This window comes from Aethalodelphis obliquidens, unplaced genomic scaffold (assembly GCF_003676395.1).
Source record: "Aethalodelphis obliquidens isolate GAN/ISIS:26980383/991018 unplaced genomic scaffold, ASM367639v1 scaffold27, whole genome shotgun sequence".
NCBI lineage: Eukaryota > Metazoa > Chordata > Mammalia > Artiodactyla > Delphinidae > Aethalodelphis > Aethalodelphis obliquidens.
Genome location: NW_020837971.1, coordinates 23,804,074 through 23,813,286, shown reverse-complemented (window position 1 = coordinate 23,813,286; position 9,213 = coordinate 23,804,074). Strand labels below are relative to the sequence as shown.

Sequence of the window (9,213 nt, the reverse complement as noted above, 5' to 3'; positions counted from 1 at the left end):
AGAAAGAAAGAAAGAAAGAAAGAAAGAAAGAAAGAAAGAAAGAAAGATAGGAAGGAAGAACGAAAGAAAGAAAGAACAAAAGAAAGAAAGAAAAGAGGGAGGAGGGAGGAAGCAAGGGGTAAGGAAGAGAGAGAGGGAGGGAGGGAAGGAGGGAGGAAAAAAGGGTCAACTGGATTAGCCTGTGTCTGCATTTGAGTCTAGCATCTATTGAATTATTTATTTATCATGAATCAACTTTTCAAAAAAGTTCATTGAGCACCCACTGTGTCCTAAGTTCCTAGGTACCATTTCAGGTAATCAGCATGCAAATATAATGCATCTACCCAGCATCTGTTACAACAGATGCTGTAAAATTTAGTGCCTATTTTCCTTTCAACTTCTACTTAAGTCAAATTCAGCTTCTTAATATATTTTTAAGTCCCAATACAATTGCTGCAATGTCAGCTCCTCATAAAAGTAAATTTAACATGTATAATCAAGTATTAAAAACACATGTAAAACATACTCCAACAATATTTCAAGGTGCAAAGCCTCAATAAAAAATTAATTTACAGAGCTTTAATTAAGATGTTACCTTCACTATACACATCCAATCTCATTCTCTCCAGTTAAGATCTATCTTCCTTTTTTAGAAAATATAATGCCACTGTATTAGTCTTGCTCTGCCATAAAAAAAACATTATGTATATATATCAAGTGGTTAAACAAAAGAAACACAGAAATTTATGTTGTCACAGTGCTGGAGACTGGAAGTCCAAGATCAAGGTGCCAGTAGCATTTGTGTCTAGTGACAGTTCTCTCCCCAGATTGCAGGGCTGCCATCTCCCTGTGTCCTCACATGGCAGAGGGAGAAAACTCTACTGTCTCCCTCTTCTCACAAAGGCACCAGCCCTACCATAATAGGGATCCCTTCATTCATTACCTCCTAAAGACCCCTTCTCCAAGTACAGTTATATATAGAGTTAGAGCTTCAGCATATGAATTTAGGGGGAAACACAATGCATTCCACAGAAACCACAAAGGAAAGGACACCACAGAAGTAGAGGAGATAAAATTTGGGAAGCTAGGAAGCAGGAGGACAAGTCCTATCCAGTTTAGCAGTCAGAGGACAGCACAGCTCTTTGGTGGGCAAGTGTAGATCCTTTATTTTCACCATAGATGATTAAAGCACTTGAGGTAGAAGCACCAAGAACCTGAAATACGGAGGAACAGCTTCAAGTCATTTCAGAAAAAGGTTGCTAAATGCCTTCACCTGCTACATGTTGCTTGTTGACCATCCTTCCCCCTCCAACAAATACAAGGCTTGTTCTCTAAAGAAGGTAGTCAGATGACCTCTGTACTTGGGACCCCAGGCACAGGGGAGGGCCGAGGTACCCCAGCTAAATCAAAGGACTAAATGTTCATCTATATACGAGTGCTGCACGCACATCCTAGACCACTGAAAGCTAGCCCACCACTGTCCAAACAGGAGATTGAAGACTCTTCCTGGAGAACTCACCATGCTGAAAAAGAACAGAGAATCTCCAGCAAAAAGCCTCCCTGATCATCCCAAGTGAAGCTCAGAGACAGGAAACCCTCTTCACATCCAATGTTCAGAATATTATGTCAGTTTTTCAACTGTTCATTCTTACTCAAGAGAAGACTTTCAAGTTTTTCCAGTATATCAGCATATCCTATTTCTTGGATAACACAAGTATAAAGAAACAGGATAAAAATCTAGACACATGAAGGAAATGAAAAACTACAGGAAGAAAAATTTGAAAACTATAATAGCAGAATTTTTTAAAAAGATAACTCTCTAAGAACAACAAAGAAAACCTTTGAAAATTAAAGCCATGATAAAAAATAAAGTAAAAGTTAAATCAAAAGAAGATGTGGAAAATAAGGTTGATGTATTATCTCAGAAAATAAAGCAAAAAGTAAAAGAGGTGATAAAGACATGGGAAATTTTTTTCAAGTGAAGAAAGGGTAAACACATGAACACCAGCTTTCAAATAATAAGACAAAAGAGAAGATAAATTTTGATGAATAATTCAAAACAATGTCCCAGGACTTAATGAAACCACACTCCTTCTCGGGTGGGACTTGAACTCACGGCTGGGAACCCACCCACACCTCAGATTGGGTTTGAACACACGATCCCTGACTAGGAACTCGAACCCACTGTCTTTTGATTGAAACCACTCACCTGGTGTCAGGACTTACAGAAGCTCAGGTTCTTTTGTTTCATCCCAGAAAGAATTCAGAGTGAGGCAAAGAGGCAGGCAAAGAACAAGTTTATTAGCATAGGATGCTTCTGATACGAGCTGGCAGGCAAAGGAATGCAGCCCTGAGAACAAAGAGGGCTATACTTTTATAATCAAAGAAAAAGTGTAGAGGGGAGAAGACCACCTTCTTCCTCATTCTTGGGCAGACGTCAAGGCTTACATCATTAGTTCCTCCTTTGGCCCTATATGATCTAAATGGGACTGCCATGGTACTACTTAAACCATATGTATATTAGCAAAAGTGTGGTGACATATACTAAAATATGGTAATTCATCTCAGGTTTCAGTATAATGTCCCCTTTCACCTAGTTTCTTTCCCCTTTCACCTATGTTCCTGTCTTGGCTACATGCAGAAGTGTTATTCTTCAAGGACCATTAATTCCCCAACTTCATGGAACAAGATTCGGAATCCATATCTGTTGTCTTGTGTTTTAACTCTCAGGGTTTGGGGCTTGAGTGTCCCTGGCACTTGGATGCATTTTGTCTTCCTTCAACGTAGTGTAGATTGTTGCTAATTTACTGGATTCTTCTCTTGAGTGGTCATTAGCTTACAGTAGTTTCCCAAACTCCCTTAAAATTCCCTTTGTGTTCTTAGTTCCCTAGTGGGATTTCTAAACTGACTAATTAATTATCCTATCCTATCCCTATCCTTAAGACCTTGGTTAGGCAGATTGAAAGGGTCCACAAAGCATTCAGAATGGACAGTGCAATAGACTGAAATGAAGGCATACCTTTAAGAAATGATATCAGACCCGGGACAAAGAGAAGATCCTTTAGATCTTTAGGATCCTTAGATCCTATGGATCCTTAGAAGATCCATAGAGAGAAAAGATTGGACTCATCAACAGCAACATGAGGGCAAAAAGCAGTGCCTTCAAATTTCTGAGACATAACTTCCTACCTGTAATTGTATTCCCAACCAAAGTATCAGTCAGGGGAGAGTAAAACAAGGCATGTTCAGATGGACGAGATCTCCCAAAATGCACTTACCTTGCATCGAGATGCTCCCGGAGTGTATGTGCCATGGAAAGAAGGAGGAATACATGGGAAACAGGAAATAGGAGACCAAATAGAGGAGACAAGTAAAGGGGATCCCCAGTGACTGCCATAGAAAGGGACTGGAAATATGTGCAGAAAACTGTGCCTTGTGACTCACTGAGGTGATCAGAAAGGCATAGAGAAATTTAGTGTGTGCTGATGATCTCCATGGTGACAAGCTGATGGGATGATAAGAAAAGATGTATTATCATAGTTAATCCAAAACCTGGTTCTTCTCTTTCACCAAAACATTAGCAAGAGATTTCTCTTCCTCATCAACCACAATGCCTCACTTTAGAAATATAGGTTAATGCATTTTAAGCAATATAGGGAAAAAAATGTGCAGAAGAAAATAGAGCATGTTTCATTCCAATAGATTATAAGGATGTTTCCATATTACTTTTTCTCTAATTGAGAGGAGCACACATATCTAAACAATCCCTGAGGCCAGAGGAAACTGATCCTGTAATTTTCCAGCTTGAATCACACCCTTAAATTCAATGTAGGGGTAACTGCAAACTCAAGTTACACAGAATAAGAAGGAAGAAAAGTGAATTCATGACACCAAAATGGGGCTCTGTTGCAGAAAAATAGAGTAATATAGATCAGATGGATTAAATAAATAAATATATATATATATATATAATGTGAGAGCATATTCACAAAAAGGTGGAAAGCCTAAATACACCAATAATTAGAATTTGGAAATGTTATTTAAACATATATAAATATTCCAAAATAGACACTATCCTAGAGAGTTTCATGAGTGAGTTAATTTAGATGTTAGAGGAGCACAAAAAATTGCCTAAACATTTGCAGCAAAAACATATGTGATTAATACATTAAACCTTAATCTAAATACATTGTGGATGGATTAAATAGATATTGTTAAAATAAATTAGTGAAATAAGTTATAGAAAAGCTACATGAAATATGACATGTGAAAGTGCAATGTACTATACATGGTAATCTTTTAATGGAAATGTCTCTGTGAGCAAAATTTGAAGACTGGAAACATCCTGAAAGCATTTTGATCATGGAAGCCACAAGAATTCAGGCAAGATAACCCTTGTTTGTGTTTGGGGAAGGACACCAACTCTAATTTAAAGATGATAATAAACTAAGGAAGGTATTTTTTAAATTTATTTATTTTATTTTCTTCCAGTTTTATTGAGATATAATTGACATATGGCCCTGTATAAGTTTAAGGTGTACAGCATAATGATTTGACTTACATACATCATTAAATGATCACCACAATAAGTTTAGTGAACATCCATAATATCATATAGGTACAAAATAAGGAAATTGAAAAAATAGTTTTTCTTGTGATGAGAACTCAGGATTTACTCTCTTAAAAACTCTCATATAGGGCTTCCCTGGTGGTGCAGTGGTTGAGAATCTGCCTGCCAATGCAGGGGACACGGGTTCGAGCCCTGGTCTGGAAAGATCCCACATGCCATGGAGCAACTAGGTCCATGAGCCACAACTACTGAGCCTGCACGTCTGGAGCCTGTGCTCCACAACAAGAGAGGCTGCGATAGTGAGAGGCCTACACACCATGATGAAGAGTGGCCCCTGCTTGCCATAACTAGAGAAAGCCCTTGCACAGAAATGAAGAACCAACACAGCCAAAAATAAATAAATTAATTAATAAATTAATTTAAAAAAAACTTCCATATATAACATATAATAGTGTTACCTTCATCTTGTTGTACATTTACATCCCTAGTACTTTATAACTGGCTATATATAGCTTGCCAATAATGCTGCTATGTACATAGGGTTGCATATTTCTTTTCTAATTCTTATTTTCATTTTCTTCAGATAAATTCCCATGAGTAGAATTGCTGGATCATATGGTAGTTCTATTTTTAGTTTTTGCAGAATCTCCATACTATTTTCCATAGTAGTTGCACCAATTTACATTCCCCCCAGCAATGCACAAGGATTCCCTTTCTCCACATCCTTGCCAACACCTGTTATTTGTTGTCTTTTGATGATGGTCATTCTGACAGGAGTGATATCTCATGGTGGTTTTGATTTGCATTTCCCTCATGATTAGTGATGTTGAGGATCTTTTCATTTAATTGTTGGCTGTTGGTATGTCTTCCCTAGAGAAATGTCTATTCATATCCTCTGCCCAATTTTTAATCCAGTTGTTTGGGAGGAGGGGTTGACATATATTTTCATTATTGTTTATTTTTCTTTGTATATTTTGATTATTAATACCTTATCAAATATTTGCAAATATCTTCTCCCATTCAGTAGGAGGACATTTCATTTTGTTAATAGTTTCCTTTGCAGTGCAAAAGCTCTTTAGTTTGATGTAGCCCCATTTATTTATTTTTGCTTTTGTTTCCCTTGCCTGAGAAGACATTCAAAAAATTAACAAAGACTGATGCCAAGAAAAGGCACTGCCTATGTTTTCTTCTAGCAGTTTTATGGTTTCAAGTCTTATATGTAAGTCTTAATCCACTTGGAATTCATTTTTGTGCATGGTGTGAGAGAGTAGCCCAGTTTGATTCTTTTGCATGTAACTCCAGTCTCCCCAACACTATTTGTTGAAGAGACTGTCTTTTCCCTATTGTATATTATTGCTGCCTTTGTCACAGTATAATTGCCCCTAGGTGTGGTTCATATCTGGGCTCTGTATTCTGTTCCATTGAGCTATGTGTCTGTTTTTGTACAGTACCATACTGTTTTGATAACTGTAGCTCTATAATATAGTTTGAAATCAGGAGCAGTTTATTCTCTGACCACAAGTAAACCTTGGAGGAATGGACATTTGCCTGAAGCTACTTGACAGCTCCTTCTCATTTAGCCCAGTGCTGAGTACCATCAAATGGTCTTACAGACTCAGCTCCTCATCTTCAATTGGGTTTACTCCTGGTGGTGATGGATGAATTCAGTAAGATAAGGCAGGCAAAGTTTCTAAAGGTAATTAGCACACAGTAAATCTCAATAAAGAGTAGTTATTGCCCTTCACTTCCCTCATCTTCCAGTTACAAATACTTTCCCTTTTAATCCACCCCACACTTAACATGTCAAGACATGAGGCCATAATTTGAGCAGCCAGTTCATTCTGTACAACATATCCAAGAAAAAGATGTCACTAAGAGAAGGAAATAAGCGACTTCAATAAATAACAAAGATGGCTGTACCTTCCAAGTGCTAAGCCCTCACCTGGGGAGCAGCCCACAAATTCCAAAGAGTAGTTCATCAACAGGGTTGTCAGACCCAAGCAGAGAGTGCAGGCACTTTCATTCTGCTGGATACTTATGCCTCTGGCTTGTGGTTAGTGTCTTCTTATTTGAACCTATGTTTCTCTATTTGCCTCAGTAGGAAAATCCCTCTCAAATGCTTTTTTCATCACTCAGAGCACCTGTCACATAAAACTAAGAGACAGTCCCTGCATTTCTCTTTCCATCAAATTGAAAATGGAATTAAAAATGAGGGAATGGTCTGTTTACTCTTTGTTTTCAACTGTTTCACAGAGGTACTATTGTGGGACATAAAATTATGTTTTATTAATATTTTGGCTATCTTTTATTTTATGAAGTTAATTTTGAATGTCTTGCTTCTAATATTGTATCATGTTACTTAAATACATTTCTGAACTATGAAGTATCCATTTATATGTTACTATTTAATTTTTATGATAATATTTAATGGATAGTTTAATAATAGGAGATGAAAAAGTTAAGCTGGCTTTTCATAAATATTTAAGAGGTTTGTACTTTTTCAAACTCCTTTAATTGAAAAAATATCAGCCTATAAATTTCTATGAAAATCCATTTTTCACTCCCGTTAAATTTGGAAAAATTATGAGTTTAATGTGTTTATTTGTGCTAATTGGCATTTTTAAAAATTTTATTTATTTTAGTTTGGGCTGCATTGGGTCTTTGCTGCTGCATGTGGGCTTTTCTCTGGTTGCAGTGAATGGGGGCTACTCCTCACTGCAGTGTGCAGACTACTCATTGCAGTGGCTTCTCTTAATGTGGAGCATGGGTTCTCGGCACACGGGCTTCAGTAGTTGTGGCACACGGGCTCAGTAGTTGTGGCTCACAGGCTTAGCTGCTCTGTGGCATGTGGGATCTTCCCGGACCAGGTCTTGAACCCGTGTCCCCGCATTGGCAGGTGGATTCTTAACTACTGTGCCACCAGGGAAGCCCAAGCCTACAGCACCCAGTATTCCCAGGTGGTCTCCCATCCAAGTGCTAACCAGGCTCGACCCTGCTTAGCTTCTGAGATCAGATGAGATCGGGCTCATTCAGGGTGGTATGGCCATAGACCAATTAGCATTTTTATTCAAACATTCCCTTGCTTTCTGGGGAAAAAAAAGACTTTAAAAACTTCAAGAATCAGAAGATGACAAAAATTTTAAAGTTAGGTTACTCGAATAAATTTTTCTAGTAGGCAGTACTTGCTAACATCTGTGTGCTTTGGATATGGCAAACAGTGTGACAATCACTTATTTATATTATTTCATTAAGTCTGTGGGATGAGTAGCAGCATTCTTGTATTCTCAATGTCATTTATGAGGTAAGGAAAGAGAGCACTGCAAATAAAATAATTTGCCTAATCATTCAGTTGGTATTAAGGTAACTCAACGTATAGAATATGGCTTCATTGCCTTTGCAATGTAATATCTTGTTAACATGTAGTATATCAACTAACACGTTTCCAAAATTCATGGGAAACCAAGTGGAAAATATTGAGGAACCTCAGAATGTAATAATGAAATTACATGTAAATGGTTTTTTCTCTGGATGTTTTTGCTTTTAAACTGTACCTGGCATCCCTGTATAACAAACACACGAAGGCACAGAGGATGTGTGTTATCTGCCCAAGGGTGCCCAGCTTCTCAGCAGCAGAGCATGTGACCACAAGTGCAGCTTTCACAGAAACTGGGGGAAATTGAAACTGCTCCAAATCCTGTTTGGTTTATGTCTTTTCTGCCAGGAGATTGATTTTCACACTAGAAATGAAAGACAGTTATAAGAAAAAGGAATTCTCAGTTGAGTTAGGGGAGAAGTTTAAGGAAACATCTTTCTTGAGATGCATTTCTGCCCCAAGACCCTGGAGATGACCTCACCTCTCCAGACAAGGAGAAAACATGTGACCCAGATGGTCAGGGTGGGGCTGGCAATGTTTCAGGAAGAGTAAAGAGCTGGAAAACAGGAGAAATGAAAGGAACAGGCACATCGATTAAACAGATCACAGGAAGCATGGCTTGTTTGACTCTGGAAAAGGCAGTGGTGACAACCAACCTGCATCAGAATCAAGCAAACAGAGCGACTCAATGTTCCTTTGCCTGGGATTTCCCCTGGGCAGCTAAGTGGTGTGGGTGCCCTTCATCACCTGCGCACCCTGGCCCAGACACTGTGCTGAATGCTGTGTGCTAAAGTCACTAACTACACAGACTGCAAAGCTTGATCTCACCCCTTTCTCTTTGCCTCTTCTGGACCCCAGTCAGGGAGTCAGAACGGGCCCACATTTTTATTGGAATGCTGGTGTTAACTTAATGAATTCAGCACAGTAGCATCCCTTCCTATCAGCATTTTATAGATGAGAAAAGTGAGGCTCAGAAAACACCTCCCTCTGCTAGAGTAGGAATGGGGGTCAGGGTGGGTGTCCTTCTCTGAGTACAGGGCCTGTAAGCAAGGTGTGTGGTGGAAGTTCCAGGTGGATTGGAGGAAAGTGCTAGAGCTTGTGTCACTGCATTTAAGCAAGAGGTTGGCAGTGTCGTTTACTTTGTTTTGTGATTTTTTTTTTTAAGGGCAAGGAGGAATGTGAGCTGGGTGAGAGCACAGAAAGGAGGATTTATAAGAGTTGGATACTCTAACCTGAAAGCCAGTGTCAACCACGGTTCACTTCTCCACAGAAGTGGTTCTCAAACTCACCT

At 38.7% G+C, this 9,213-nt stretch overlaps 1 pseudogene; it reads right to left on the bottom strand.

The window, feature by feature from the left end:
• Positions 1–7,481: 7,481 nt before the first annotated feature.
• Positions 7,482–7,600, bottom strand: LOC113629629 (uncharacterized; annotated as a pseudogene).
• Positions 7,601–9,213: the final 1,613 nt, after the last annotated feature.